Genomic DNA, 15,171 nt, shown 5'->3' with positions numbered 1-15,171 from the left:
TAGTCTGCTCAATTGTCCTTTTCCTTGATTCAGTCCAGTTGTTCTTGTATATATGTTCTGACTTCTGCTGCCATCACCTGCGCACGTGTTCCCCATTCCTCCTTTACCTCCCCATACTCCACTTCACCTCCACCTCCTCTGTGCCTCAGCTTTCCGGTGCTCTCCTCTTTGCCTGGAGTGGTGATCCTGATTATTTTTTGGATCTACCTCGTGTTTGTTTGAGATTCAGCCTCAGCCCGACCTTTTGTGCTTTGTTTGCCTGCTGGAATTTTTCTATCAAATGTGTTTTCTTTTTCTTTGTTAAGACCCAACTTTTATATCTACCTCCTCAGTGGCACGCTTGGCTCGCTCAGAATCATGGTATAATTCATATTGCTGCTGTTTTTCCGACGCAATGTAAAGGCCCACCCAGCCTTATCTCTTAATGTGAAATATAAGATTCAGGCCACACTTACACCACGGATCGTCCATGTAATCATAGTCTGAATAGACATCGTCACCGCAGGGCAACAAACTCGCTTTCAGCACATCCTGCTTCTTTTCAATACTTTCCTGTCACACGGACTCAAACAAGTGAAATTACACTCTCCAAGGATAATAAGAGCGGAAGTCGTCCTGTCACACATCCAGCTTGAAGGCTATTTGTTTGCTTCCTGGGATCAATACTCCCAAAGAGGAACAAACCCCTATTATACTTTCAAATTTCTACATTTTCTTCCTTCCTCAGTTGTGCTTCCTTTCGTTCCCATGCTAATATTACATTAGAGGACGAGCGTGTGGTATGAAAGTCAGTTAAGCTCGCGCATGCTTTCCAATGCACTGTGGAGTCGTGAACCCTTATCTCGCAAGCATTCCACACTGCCACTGTTGTGTGGACGCTTAATGACCCGACAGCTTTGAAACCCAGTGTGTGGCCCCATCGCTCAGCATACAGGCATCCATGCACTGTATGTACAGCACCCACCAGTCCGAGCACGATTCATTGACTGATTGTCATAGGAAATTAGCCTCAATGTATAGATGATGGTTTCACAGGAATAACTGCCAGCTTCTTTGAAAGAAGACAAACAAAAGTAAGTTTTACCTCATCCTCGAACCATAATGTGTTTTTTGTTTCAAAAATAATTCTATTTTAATTCTATTTTGTTGGTTAAGTTAATTGACTTCAAACCACTGTGCACATCGGGAAGAGTTTCCCGCAGCATCTATTCTTAATGGATGATTATCAGATGTCACTTTATGTTCAGTGATGTCCCAGAATTGCGAAAATCTGGAAACTTCCAAGACAAGAGAGTTGGGAAAAAAAAAAAGTTTTCCCACAAACCCAAGTGTGCTGCTGAATTTATGTGAAAAAATGTATTAACAAATGAGATTTATATGAGATGAAATGATTGATGGATAAAGTGATTGTATTGGGAAACAGGACGAAATGTAATGATTTTGTGCAAACTTGCTGACAGCGTAATAACCCGAGGGAGACCGTTGTTCCTCTTGTGGCCTCTTTCTGCAGAATAAAAAGAGTACACACACATTTTATTGCACTCCGTTTTTCATATAAAGACGGAATGAAGAGGACGTTGGGATTAGATCTTTTTTGGCAGAGGACAGCATCGAGCAGATATAAACTGAGTGGCAGTCTCAGCGAGTCCAGTTGGAGGACGGTATATGGATTTGGTTATATATGGAGATGGCTTAACAATCAAACCGCCTCTGGCCGGTTAAGTGTCCAGAAATAGACAGTGTATCATTGGACTGTTTCCAGTGTTCCGTCACAACATGAGGGTAAATATTAGCAAAATATTAAACAGAGTCTGCTTTCAGTTACACAACTGAATGGGAGTGAAAGTGAAAAGTGGTTGTGGCTGTGTGCAGAGAGGGGTTTGACTTTTGTCCAGTTTTCTTTCATAAAACAAGTATCTCCTCATAAAACACGCCAACATCCCAATTCTAAAATGCTCTTCGCATGTCACATAAAATATGTCTAAAGATGCAGGCAAGGAGTTAAAGTGGGATTTGGCAGGTGGGGGATCCCCAAGATCGGAATGGATTACTTTCCCATTACTGATATGATGTGAACGCACATTAACTGCTTGGTTTTTAAAAGGCTAGTGAGCCCAGCACACTCTCATGTACACCTCAAATGGCAGGCACAGCAAGAGGGGCGCTAAAAACTTAAAGACACGCTATCAGGCTTTGTCCCGGTTTGCCTGATGGACAGTAAATTAACATGAAGCCACCGATCATAATTATTTACTTTACTTATTAATTGAAGATGCGGGAGTCCTGTTTTAGCTCGTTCCCGGCCTCTTTAACCACTACACGCAAATGCAGTGTACATTTGCAGCAAACATTTAAAGGTAGGATTGTTAAGATGTTTCTGAAACACTTTTATCTCATTCGTTGAAATCCTCTCCACGTTCTGAAAGCCATCAATAAAAAAAAAGAAGAGAAATAGCATCTGTGGCCCTTGCATGACTGTAATAACACGACCAATCATTTACTTTGGACCGAATTACCAGATTCATCACAATCATACACCGCTAAAGCAAAGACAATAGCCAGAAGTAAGCGAGCGAGTCACAGAGAGCTAGTAGTTTGTCAGGCAGTGCACGTGCATTTGTTTCGAGGGCCTATCTTTGACGAAAGGGCCGATGAGAGTGGGTTGGATGTATCGTTTGCATGCTTTTGCTAGTTTTTCCAGGATTACCAACCCTAGCTTTAACAGGCTTTTCTCTTTATCATGTACTGAATACATGGAATAAACACGTTTTTGACTATGTTTAACTTGAAAACGGATGATGTAATAAAAAAAACCCCATCACTGTTACATCCTTTCCAGATGATCGTCATAAAGGTTGCTATGAGACATATGTAAATATTCCTCACATGATAAATTATGTGTAACAGTAAAAGCCTGTTGATATATTTTCACATCACTCATCTGCACTGTTGTTGAATTTGTCCCAGCAATTCAAAGGAAACATTCAATATATAAGGTTAAGTGCTGTGTATATTGAAATGTACATTTCAAACATAAACACATTTTCTGCCATATAAAACAAAGTATGATGTTAAAAGAAATTGCCTCGGGGCCATAACTCATAGCGAGCTGCAGTTAAACACTCTCCCTGGGGAACGCTGGTTGTTTAGTTTAGTGTCTCCTGTCAGGCTAAGGTATTTTCCCGCTGCTCCCCAAAGGCCCTGAATCAATCCGCCTGCTAGATTTGAAGGTGACATTCAGCCCCCCCCCCCCTCCCTCTGGTCTGGGTATAGCTTCTTCCTCATCTGCCCCACATGTCACCCAACCCTGTCCCGCGAGGCCGACGCTACAAAAGCCACAACTGCACGAAACGAATCAGAGCGCAATTGTTTTATGTTAAAGGAGATCAAGGGAGGATAACAATTACTTGAATAATTTTTTGTTTTATTTTTAGAAACCAAACTTGCCAAACTTTTCACAACGCGGAATCCGCCCGTAGAGGTTTTGTTATTCTTGTGGAGCGGTTGTGAGTATCCACCCTGCGCTGCAGCCTCTCGCAGTGGGACCCATCACTCCGCACAGCAATCTAAACCTTCCTCTTGGGCAGGGTGGAAAGAGCAGAGAGAGAGAGAGAGAGACCAGGACTGCCCCAGATTCCCCTTAAAGGTTCCTCCTTTTAGAGCCCGTCTGAAACACTTAACACCCTCATCCACTTTAATCTACGTGGGCTGTCACCGCTGACCATCTGTTTAAGGTCTGTTTGCTCAGACTGGCAAACGAGAGAAATGTGAGAAGTGCCCAGCTCAGACCCGGCCTGCGACAGTCTGCACTGGGTTCAAACCAATTATGATAACAATGATCATGTTTTCGCATAGCTTTCCTACCTCCCCTCATGCATGTTTCTGAGAGAGCGAGGCATCCAGGCAACAGGGAGCCCATGGGAGCTGTTCAGAGGAGAAAACAAAGTTTAGCTTCGCCAATTTTAACTGGAAGTGAGATGAACTCGAATGAACCACGTCTGACGAACCAGAGAGGGTTAGGGAGATCTGCTGTAGTCTGCGTTCATTAAAGGCTCGGCAGGGCAAGTAAATCAAACTCCTGATGTGATCACTCTCACTTGAGGGCCAGATCACTTGGGCTGAAGGTGCTTGAAAATGCCATAATTACAAACAGACATGTCCAGAACAAATAAAGCTCCACATCTTAGAGCTGGCGACTATATTCAAATGCCATGGTGAGTGATTCATCCATGGACCCTTTTGATTGTGTACACAATGATATGCTTTTATTTCCATGGAGACATGAGCAAATCGAGCGTGTGATGTCCCTCTGCCCCCCAACAGAGAATAGTTTCCTCTCCTGACCCGCCATTCAAAGCAACCAAGCTATTTCAAATAGGAAATTCCTGCACTGGCAATATAAAACTGCCATAAACCATAAAACTAAACCTAACTGCAAGTAAAAACCAAGGAATGTAGTTCTATGAATTTGACTGAGGCTGATTCAGACGGGGGGAAAGAATGGCGTTGACAAATGAGCACTCTGGAAATTATCGGTTTCTCAAATTCGATGCCAGCGTTTGTCGAATGCTGAAAGTAGACAGGTGAAGGGTTGTGAGAATGTGTTTCTCAGTGTGCGATCGGGCCTGCCAACCACTCTACATAGACAATTTAACAGCCCTCGTAAAAAAAAAAAAGGAACATTAAGCAAAGCAGGTCCAGATCCACGTCTGCCTCTCATCGACCTTCCTCAACCGTTCGCCGTTTGATCCACTTCTCATGAATGAAAAAACGTCCTGACTCACTCCTGGAGCTCGGCCTTTATAAATTTCAACATTTAAATTGCTATTCCTATACGTCTGTGACACAAACAGTCTGCTATGTGAGAGCTGCCTAGTTACGCAGCCCAGATACCGTTATTCATGGCAAGCTGTCTCTTGTAAAACACCACGAGCACCAGTTTGAAGCCTGGGCACTATTCATTAGAGAAATAGACAGATGAACACTGTAATGCACTGTGTTTTTTACTACTGTTGCTTCCTGCCTAATGATGACTTGTGCAGAATTTTAATAGAACTGATTGTAATGCTGGGTAAGGGCGCGATAATGGCGACGAATAAGCTAATGCACATATATTATATGATCCTGTCACAACGGAGGCTTAACTGCAAGCAATCGGGGAAAATCATCTGCCTCCTGCAATCACAGCTCACGTCACCTTTGCTCCTCCAACATGTCTGTTTCCATTCTCTCTCCCCCCTCCGCTAAAAAAAAAGAAAGAAAAGGTTTTCAGTGTATCCACAACTATAAAGGCCTGTAATCTGCTTCATATGTGATTTCAAACTGCAGAGAGTGAGAGAGAATAAATGTGTGTGTATGATTAGGAGGCACCTCTCTTGTTTTGCAGTGCGATTCTAAGTATTTTATGGTTGAAACACATATTGGAAGCAGCTGCTTTTTTCCCCCAGCTGTTTTCACATTGCCTTTGTTGTGTGTCGAGTATCAGGAAGTCCGCACTTGTACCAATAGTCCAAACGTTTTTACCTTCCAAGCTAATGAAAAATATGAACCTGCAGATACTCATGCTTGAATCTGCCATTGTAAGGGTTATTGGAAGGGAATTATTTTGTAAGTAAAGGAACAGCCATACATAAGTCACTACTCACTCACTACTACTGCAAATAGTACTACTGATAGGGCTGTCAGTGTGTGTGGGTATGTGGGTGTGTTTAAGATAGAAGCAGAGTAACGCTTCTACCGAGCCCTGCATATAGTTTGCTGCACTTACATCAGGTTTCATGTGGAACACGTGCAAAATGACCTTTGACCCCTCACACACTCAGTTGTCAATTTCCTTTTCCTGACACCAGCACCTGGGTGCAGTTTTCCACTTTTTCACTCCAGGGGGTATCCTTTGTGTGTGTGTGTGTGTGTGTGTGTGTGTGTGTGTGTGTGTGTGTGTGTGTGTACATAGCACAGGCCCATGGCGTCTGGTTCTGAAAGTGGTAACATGGTCACTGATTGGACCTCATTAGTTTGTTCCTTTTCACAGGACACAGCTTCACTAATAGAGTTGTTTGTGTATGGCTGTGTGTGCAATTAATGTTTGCCTCTGTGTGTCTGTTCGTGGAAGTTCTCCAATAAAATGTCCTGTCCTCAAATTGCAAAGAGTAGTTAACCACACAAAAATTTGAAATGGATAGAATTCTTTGTCTTTGATCGCAAACTGTGTGAGAGATTAAAAACAAGCAACAATATTTGACCCTTCATTTGTTATTTTATCTTAAATTTGTTTATGTATCACGTACAAAGCTGTCTGCCATTAACAAATATTACTAGTAGGCTTCTTGCAGCAGTTATCATCAATGTTACAGCAGCTGTGTCCCATTCCAGAGGCTACTCGTATTACGAGGGGTGTGGCCTCACAGTGGGTCGACGGAGGATTTCCTACTTGCATCCCCATTAGCTTCTATGAGCCCTTGAGGTGCTCATTGAATCCTAGGATAGGTTGACCCTAGAAAGATCGACCCGTTGGATCCGTAGTTGCTCAGGAATGGAAGAACACGTTTGTCAGCTACATTTGAAGGAGCCCTCTAAACGGGACAGCCGAGACAAAGCAGTCTTCAAATGCAGCCTCCAAAGGATGAGGCCCCTGAATTGGGACACAGCTACTGTTAAGCTAATTATCTCTTAGCAGGTCTAGTTTAGCTGTTTTGTCCCAATCAAGTTGATATGTGGAATAATGAGCAGCAAAACCAACGTGTTTGTGTATTAATATTTGTATTTTTAGGTCCAGATACACCTGTAAAACGGAACAATTACAGATTGGGTAAGGTAAGTTGTGGCGACTAGTGGCTCACCTCTAGCCTAATTGAGACATAAATGACACAAATGGCCTATGAGACAGATAGGGGGGAAAAAACTACATACCAAACATTTAAGTAATGGCACATGTAGAAGAAGAGGGTGGTGAATTCCTGTCTGGTTGGGACGAAGACGGTGTGCAGCGAAAAACAGATAACACAAACAAACATACAGGACCATCTTGAGTGGATCTCACCGAAATCCTCAGAACATTATGTTCGTGTGAGTTATGGTTTTAATGCTTTTTCCGTTCCCATTAGGCTATCCATCACAGCAGGGCTCACTTAGTCATTGAACAGTCTCATCAAGGGGCAGGAGGGTGGGGGGGGAGACTGGGAGACGGGGAGAAATGCACATGAATTAGTGGTAAGGGCAGATAGAGGGAGAGAGAGTGAAGAATGGAGAGGAGGAATAGCGGAATGGTAAAAAAAAATGCCCGGGGTTGGTTGTAAACAGAGGAATTACAGAGGGAGAAAGCCAGTGAGGGACGTGTTGATATGACCCGGAGGGAGATCAAACGTGTGGTGGAAATGGACGAGCGGCATCAGCGGCGGAGAGGCCGGGCAGAGACAGAGTCATTTAGACAGATTGATGGTGATGAGGGAGGGCTTGAGATCCCTCCTACACTGATAACCGCTCACGACTGCTCTGATGGAGAAAACGGCCCGTGTGTGCTTTGTTTGTTCTCGTTTCACTCATTGTTCCCTCTGGCTGCGATAGGAGGTCCGGTGACCTTAACGTCACGTGGGTTCCATGGACTTGCATGAGCGACAGCACCAATGTCAGCATTGTCTATAAAAGACGGAGAAAATGTTCCATGACAGCAAGTAATTATACACTGAAACCTTTAATTATGCATGCATAAATGTGTGCTATAATGCAGGCTCATTGTGATGACTTGTGCCCTGGCCCCTCTATCACACATGAAATTAAGCCTCTTGTAGCTTTATCAGCACTGATTGACTATTGATTTGCTTCAGAGTTTAGAACTAAATACCTCCTTCATATGAAATTGTTTTGATATCATGAACAATTTCCTTTTTTCTAAATTCAGGGACAAATTAAATGCTATCGATTTTACTAAGTAGCCTCGATAGTAAGACCTTATAATTGTTTTAAACAAAAGTTAATCTTAATCTATTGTGTTCATTTGCCCAGAAAGTTCACAAAAAAATTATATTTGATATCATCTGCCTTTACAACCTTTAATGGATTTTACATCACTTCTGCATCACAGGAAATCAACAATGTGGCAGGAACATGTTGTATACCCCAGTTTAGTCACCTAAGAGGAGTCACTGCTCCCCCCAGGTCTTTATGTGAAGGAAGAACAACTTCAGATATAAGTATCAAAGTAAAATGCTGCTAGCAATATGGATCACTGGTCACAGAGGGTTTTAATCAACCATGGCAACTCAGCATGTCCAAAATGTCAGTGACAAATGCACGGTGCGGGAGCTCTGAAGGTTGAATGTTATTGGGAGAAGAGGGAGGAATGACACGGAATGAAAGAGTGGAAGATAAAGAGATGGATGAAGCTGGACAGGAGGCAGAAAATGGGGATGGTCAGCGATAACGCAAATGAAGACAAGTAGCAATGCAGAGCCGAAGAGTTCACTGGGTCCAAACGAGGACGAGCAAGTTGGCTGGGGTAAAAGAGGACACGCGATCTACAGGTTAAAGCTTGAAATTGAAGAGTCTTATCGTACAAGATCTGCCTGAGGGATGAGAATCCTTCACCGTGGAGTCAGGAGGAGGAGGAGGAGGAGGAGGAGGAGGAGGATAGGAGGAGGAGATGATGGGAAAGATACAGCTGGTCTGTTTTGTAGAAACCTGCGAGGAGAAAGATGGAAAACAGAGAGAACGCAGCGAACCATATGTTCATCCTAAGTCTCTACTGCTCCTCCAGGAGCTCCCACAGACAAACACTGCTCCCAGAGTTAAACACCAATTCTTGTTGTGTTTATTTCTTTAAATTGTGGGGAAGCAGAGCGAAGTGTAAGAAAAATTATTTCCTGCTTCAACTAACCCAATGATCAACTTGTGAAGAGCATGTTGCAGCTTTCATTACAGTAAAAATCAAAAGCTACTGCTGGATATTAAACCAGCCATGTGGTATCTGGTGTTACTCAAGAGCCTGCGTGTGTGTGTGTGTGTGTGTGTGTGTTTGTGTTCGGGGTAATGTTGGTTTTTAGCCAGTTTAAATGCTTCTACTTTGAAATGAAGTGTCAGACGATGTCAGAATGGGATTAAGGGCAATTTATTAAAAGAATCTGAATTTATGTTTGTTTAACCAGGTGCGCGGCATGTGTCTCTTAGCGTGTACGGATAAGTGCTTTTAGGTTTAATAAAATATATTTTATATTTGAGCCTGGATGTCTCCAACTGTGCTCTATTTGTCAGTAGAGCTTTAGATCATACGTTGCAGAGCAATCATTTCTAATTTATAAGTTGGAACAAAAACACGGGAGTATCTGTAGCCGGTCCAGATGACTAAAACAGAACCTGCTGTCCTCATTCAGGCCTCATGGAGAGTGGGGCTGTTGGCAGACTTGACGTACATGTATACGGTCATGTAGGCGGGATCGAATTAGATTTAATTTGATCTTTTCCTACTGGATTCAGACTAATAACTAAAGCAGATACGGCACATGAGGAAAAGAAGTCATCTGAGCCAGATGTGGCCAACACAAATGAACAGAACTGGACAAAGAGGATGTCAAGTTTGTATCAGCTTTGCGTTCGGTGTGTTTCAGGATTCATGTGGATTATCTTACATCCATGATAGTCGAGCTCCAATCTAACTTTTACCATTATGTTAAACCTGTCAGAATTATCTTTACAACCACTTTGGGTCGAACAACAAGCTGTAAACACAACGGTGACTTATCACCTTGCAGTATGAACCTTTGGAAACATGTTAGTAAGCCTAACAGCCTATTTCAGCTTCCTACAAACATGATGCATTCATGTGTAGAAATAAAATGTGTCCCTTTAGCAGTGAAATATTTCACTATGTTCACCAGATAGTTGTGACCTTTGTCTGTTGGCAATTCTGTGCCGTATAAGAAGAGCAGGGTAGCTTCATCCTGGTGTTCTTGCGGAACCGGCTTCGGCTGGAAAGGAGGTTAGTGAGAGCAGTTTGACGTAATCAAAACCATAGACTGTACATAAAGATGGACGGCAGGACAGCTCCCCAAATGTGAAGCCAAATCATGTGGCTCGCCCCCTGCTGGCTGGGTGCAGTGTAGGACATAAACCTTGCCTCCTCAATGTTAGTGGAGGGGACATGGACCAAATTGACAAGTCAAAGTACACTTCAAACAAGTAATTCTTATCACACTGATATTTGTTCAAGTGCTTATTTTTCCAGTAAGTTTGGTTTAAATTGTTTATTTGATACCATAATAATAGGTTGAAATGCAATGATTGACAGCTGAGAACGACTCGCTGTTGGTCAGGCACATTTATCAGCTGGACCTCGATATCGTGGCTCCACACCATGATCACTAGTGCAAAGACTTTGGCTCTAAATGCAATACAGCGGCAACCGTACGCAAGATATTTTAGCCTTACTTTTGAGCTATAGCAGAAACTGGAGACGTAGTCCAACTTTATTTACAGTCAGAGCTGGAGAGCTCAAGAAAGCTGTATTCGGTGGATGATTCTCTGAAGCTTCGTCAGTAGGATCGACCCCTTTTATGTAAAATATAGTAAACTGATCTAATTTTCATATAACAACATTCATTGGTGCAGCTTTAAAGATTTTTATTTAAATGTGGTTGAGTAAGCGAACACGCTTGGATCTGGTGTGTATGCTTGCCAGAGGTGCTGGTGGGGGGGCCCGAATGGCTGAGGAAGCTCAAAAGCACACGCCAGGGAGTCTAAATCTCGATGTCAGGCTTGGTTCTGAAGTGTTGATGTGTATTTTTTTGGGCCGCTCTCTTCGGTGTCATCTAATTTACCTCGTGATATGTTGGCTTTTATCTCTCACTGCAGGCTCAGGCAGCCGGTTGGATGCGTTTTCCGCTGCGTGAGACTGTGACACCGGTACAACTGAGCTATTACCTGAGCCGTCCTGGACTAATTTGTACTTAGGTAGGTGCATGAAAAAGAGAGGATCAACGTTAGAATGTGGAGAAGAGCTTGTGCCGACTGCTCCACAAATGAATCAGCTTTATTCTTTGCCTAATCCAACACAGAGCTGATGTTAGAATATCACAGCAGGCGTAAGATTTAATTACACTTCTCCAAAACAGTTTCAATGTGGTATTGTTAACTATCCACTGGTCCAGATGTAGCACTGTAATTAGGATTTGTCTTTGTCGTTTAATAACTTTTATTTTGTTTCAGTAGAAATTGATTTGTCAGTTTTTAATCTAAATGGTTCTGAAGACATTTTCAATGAGACTTATTAAACATGGATGAAGATAGAGAGACTTTCCTTCTTAAATCAGTTTTATTTCCTGTGTGTCCCTTGTGGACAGGAAACCTGTTTAAAGGGGAAATCTTTCTCTGAGATGTTTTGTTTTCCTTCTCTGTTTATTTCTCTTTCTCTGACGTAATATGCATATGTGCATTTCTTAGCTCTTTATCTCTCAGGTTGGGGATACATGGGAATGAATCTCTGTCCACATATCCAGCCCTCTTTGGATATACTCTCAGCAGTTTTATTTTTAGTCTGTACATCCAGAGCTGATTGTGGAGCTGCCTCAGCCCTCGTGATGTTTGGAATACTAACAGCAGGTAAAACTAAACTCTGCGACCAATGACAGGGGTATTAGTAATAGTTGATATTCTAATAGCACATATTTTTGTCAAAACCCTTTTTAATGTTGCACTTTTTCCTTTTTTTCTTTGACTACTAATAAGTTGCCTACAGTATAAACATATCCAGCAGATGCTAAGCAACAATAGTGTTTTTTCAGGGTTGTGAAAGTCCAATATCTCTTGTCTTTTAGCTCTACTTAGCTGAACAACTCATGAAAGATGTATCTGACATCACACCTTCCCTCTGTTCCCCTGTTAAAAATGTTGATCTATCTGCTCTTTGGACGGGTTAATCAGAACTATAACAGGTGAAAATGAGGTAGATGAGAGTGGTAACACTGAACCAAAACAAAACAAATGAGCTAAAAGATGCTAAAACGCTCATTAGACCTGTGGGGAACTGTAGAGTCAGTGGAAGATTGTTAAATGAGGAGCACCTTTTTTAAATGCATCTGTGTCATCTGGGTCATTGTTTATGCAAAGTTTTGATCAGTGGAACTTTAAAACTGGTATTTTTTTTAGTTAACATGTTTTTCCTTCACTTCCCTTTTCTTCTCTTTTTTTTCTCTAATGTATCTTTGTTCTGTTTTCTTTTAAGATTCTTTTAACCTGTGAAAGTAACATCGGCATTTATTGCATCTCTGGTGTGCGTATCTGTTTTATGGGCTGTATGCGCTTTTTTGGTCTGTGAAAGAGAGAGAGGGGAGACGAATGGAAGGACAAGTTCAATACGCTTTTGAAAGCGTTTTACAGTCTAAATGCAGGAAATGGTATTGATTTTAGTCTAAATGAAATGATCCTGTCTTTCACTTCACATATGCTTTGATATCACATATATAATAATTAACTAATTACATCATTTGAACAAGTAAAAATTGTGTGCGTATATATCAAATGTCACCCAAAGAAAAACACACGTATCATATATAATTGAGCCTGAGCAGACTTGTGTATCAGGTCAAGTCCTCCCTCCTCATCCAGCGGCACAGAGCTGGACTGAATCTGATAATTGTGCAGTTTCCACGGCTCATTTTGCCGCCACTCAACTTTAGATTTATATACATTTATTTTGCATTTCATCAATGAAGTGACCGTTTCCTAGCTGCACGGTTGTCGGTCTATCACACTTTCCCCAAGAGGAAGGTGCAATATGTCCAAACCCCCCCAGCCTGTAACCTGGACTTGTTCTTGGCTGACCTGGAGGAAATGGTGCAGACGGCAAACAGTGGGGTGTTCTGTCAGTGCTCTGTTACACTGGAGACAGCGCAGAGGGGAGGTAAGGTTAGCTTGCTTCTCCGCGAGAAAGAAATGTGCATTTTGTAAGGCAGAGGAAAATGTCTGATACTTTATTTCATATTTGAAATTACCTTTTAGATCTGGCCCCGTTTAAAACCCTTTTAGTGACATTTTTTCAACAAAAAAAAATTACTAAAGCGACGAATCTATTGACTTTTTTGTGCAGAATTTGACTCCTTTTCCCTAAAGGAGAAATACAAATATTTCTCAGTGAATGTGCAGTAATATTTCTCCTGTGGCTGCGGCTCCTGCGCTGACTGTGTTCAGCAAGCAGAGGAAACATACAACTTCACATTCTGTCCACTAATCATCAACCGGAGAGAAGTGTGACCAAATATTGATCTCTATTGTTTGTAAGGAAAACTACTCCCCCTTCTTAAAATTACAGTTTTAACTATGTGAGATTTCTAGACTGAGCTCAACCATGTGTTTGGAACGTCTCTATCAATGTTCCACAGTTTGTACAACAGCCCATATAAAAAGCTTTTTCATTTTGGAAGTAGATTTGATGAAGTAATACATTGATGTGTTGACAGCAGCTTGGAAATAATAATTGCGAATTAGAAATCTAATTTGAACTGTTCTTTTTAGTATTGGATAGCTATTATATGTAAATATGGTGCCTAACATTATCTTTTCAACATCTGCTTGTAGATCAGGCTTTAGCTACTTGCCATTGAAAAAAGTAGCTTTTTTCAAACGTAGTTTTGAAACGGACTTCAGCTACCTTTCCATTTTATGGGTTCAAAAACTCCACCGTAGTGTGTCTGTGTGGCTCCTGTAGTATTTGCTGCTAACTAGCAAAAGTGACCTGTGTTAAAATGAAATTGTATTAGTGTGAATGCAGCTTTACACGTGTTGGTAGATGGAATTTGTTTCCTTTGGGCTGCACCAGTCTAGCGCCTTCCCTCAAGGCTTTAAACCAATCTAATCATTTGCTGGCTCTAGCTGCATTTCTAGCCCACGGACATTAGACCAGCATTCTTCTTATGTAATTCTTGGCAATAAAGCAACTAATCATATTTCTCAAAATGTCAAATATACCTTTCAGACCATGTAAAAGCGTATCAACCCCAAAATCTGTAACACGTGTGTCAACATAATCTCTAAAAAGCCTAAAGACATTACTCAAACTCCTTCTATCTGTTTCACGTTTACATCTGAAACACATCTTGTGTGATAACTCTGTCACTTTGTTATTTATGATGTTTGAAGTTCTCACACCGAGAGCTCAAAATGGATTTACAGACCACATGGCTTGATTCCAGACCACCTCCACTGGCCCAATATATGTGTGATGTATTTGATGGCCTTCATCCCGTGTCTTTGGCGATGGCGATGGTAGTGAAGCGGTTCTTTGTGTGTGTGCCACGCTTTGTTGCTTAGGAACCCCTCATCTAGCTCAGTCTGGGGTCAGCGGCTGCTAAACGGCGTTTTTTTGTCCTCGCAGCAGCCATCGCTTTGTCAGCATGTGACACTGGGCCAGTTCTCACCGTGCGGCTGTGTGTCGCCGCCACATCGGGTCCAGCGCTGATAGCATGTGACTCTCGCTGCACGTGAAGGTCGGTGCTGTGAAAGAGGGTTTTACAGCGGCAGACGCCCTAATGGAAGATTTTTCACTCGAGGCTCCGTGTCACTGAAGAAAGAGGAATGAAACTGTGAAGCATGTGAACATTTATATCTCTCTATCGCACACTCACACACACACAAACGCTCTGCACCCGTTAGCTCGGTGATCGACAACCCGACGACACTGCCCCCCGCTGAATGCCCCTCATCACGTGGAAGTTTGAACCTACAGCGGACTGGAGTGATTTTCACACCGAGAGGGGAACCACAAAACACTCAAATTAATATGTTTCATACCAGACAGCCTCCTATCCTCCTGCCTGTATATCATCAGCCTGTCAGTGCGTACCTCTCCTCCCTCCGCTCGCACTGTAAACTATGCCTTCTTCAGCGGAGGGCCTGACACACACTGAGGGCTTCAGGGTCGGCCTCAAAACCCTGCTGGGTTGTTAATGACCTCCCCTGTTATCACTTCACCGCTACCCCTCACACCTGCACTCAAGAATAATATTTACCCTGTCTGTCATCATCGTACGGTGTGTGTGTGTGTGTGTGTGTGTGTGTGTGTGTGTGTGTGTGTGTGTGTGTGTGTGTGTGTGTGTGTGTGTGTGTGTGTGTGTGTGTGTGTGTGTGTGTGTGTGTTTTCTGTCTTCGAGTCTGATGATGACTTCCAAGGAACGGACACGGCCTGTC

The sequence above is a fragment of the Hippoglossus hippoglossus genome, chromosome 11 (assembly GCF_009819705.1).
Source record: "Hippoglossus hippoglossus isolate fHipHip1 chromosome 11, fHipHip1.pri, whole genome shotgun sequence".
NCBI lineage: Eukaryota > Metazoa > Chordata > Actinopteri > Pleuronectiformes > Pleuronectidae > Hippoglossus > Hippoglossus hippoglossus.
Note: the sequence above shows the minus strand (reverse complement) of the source record.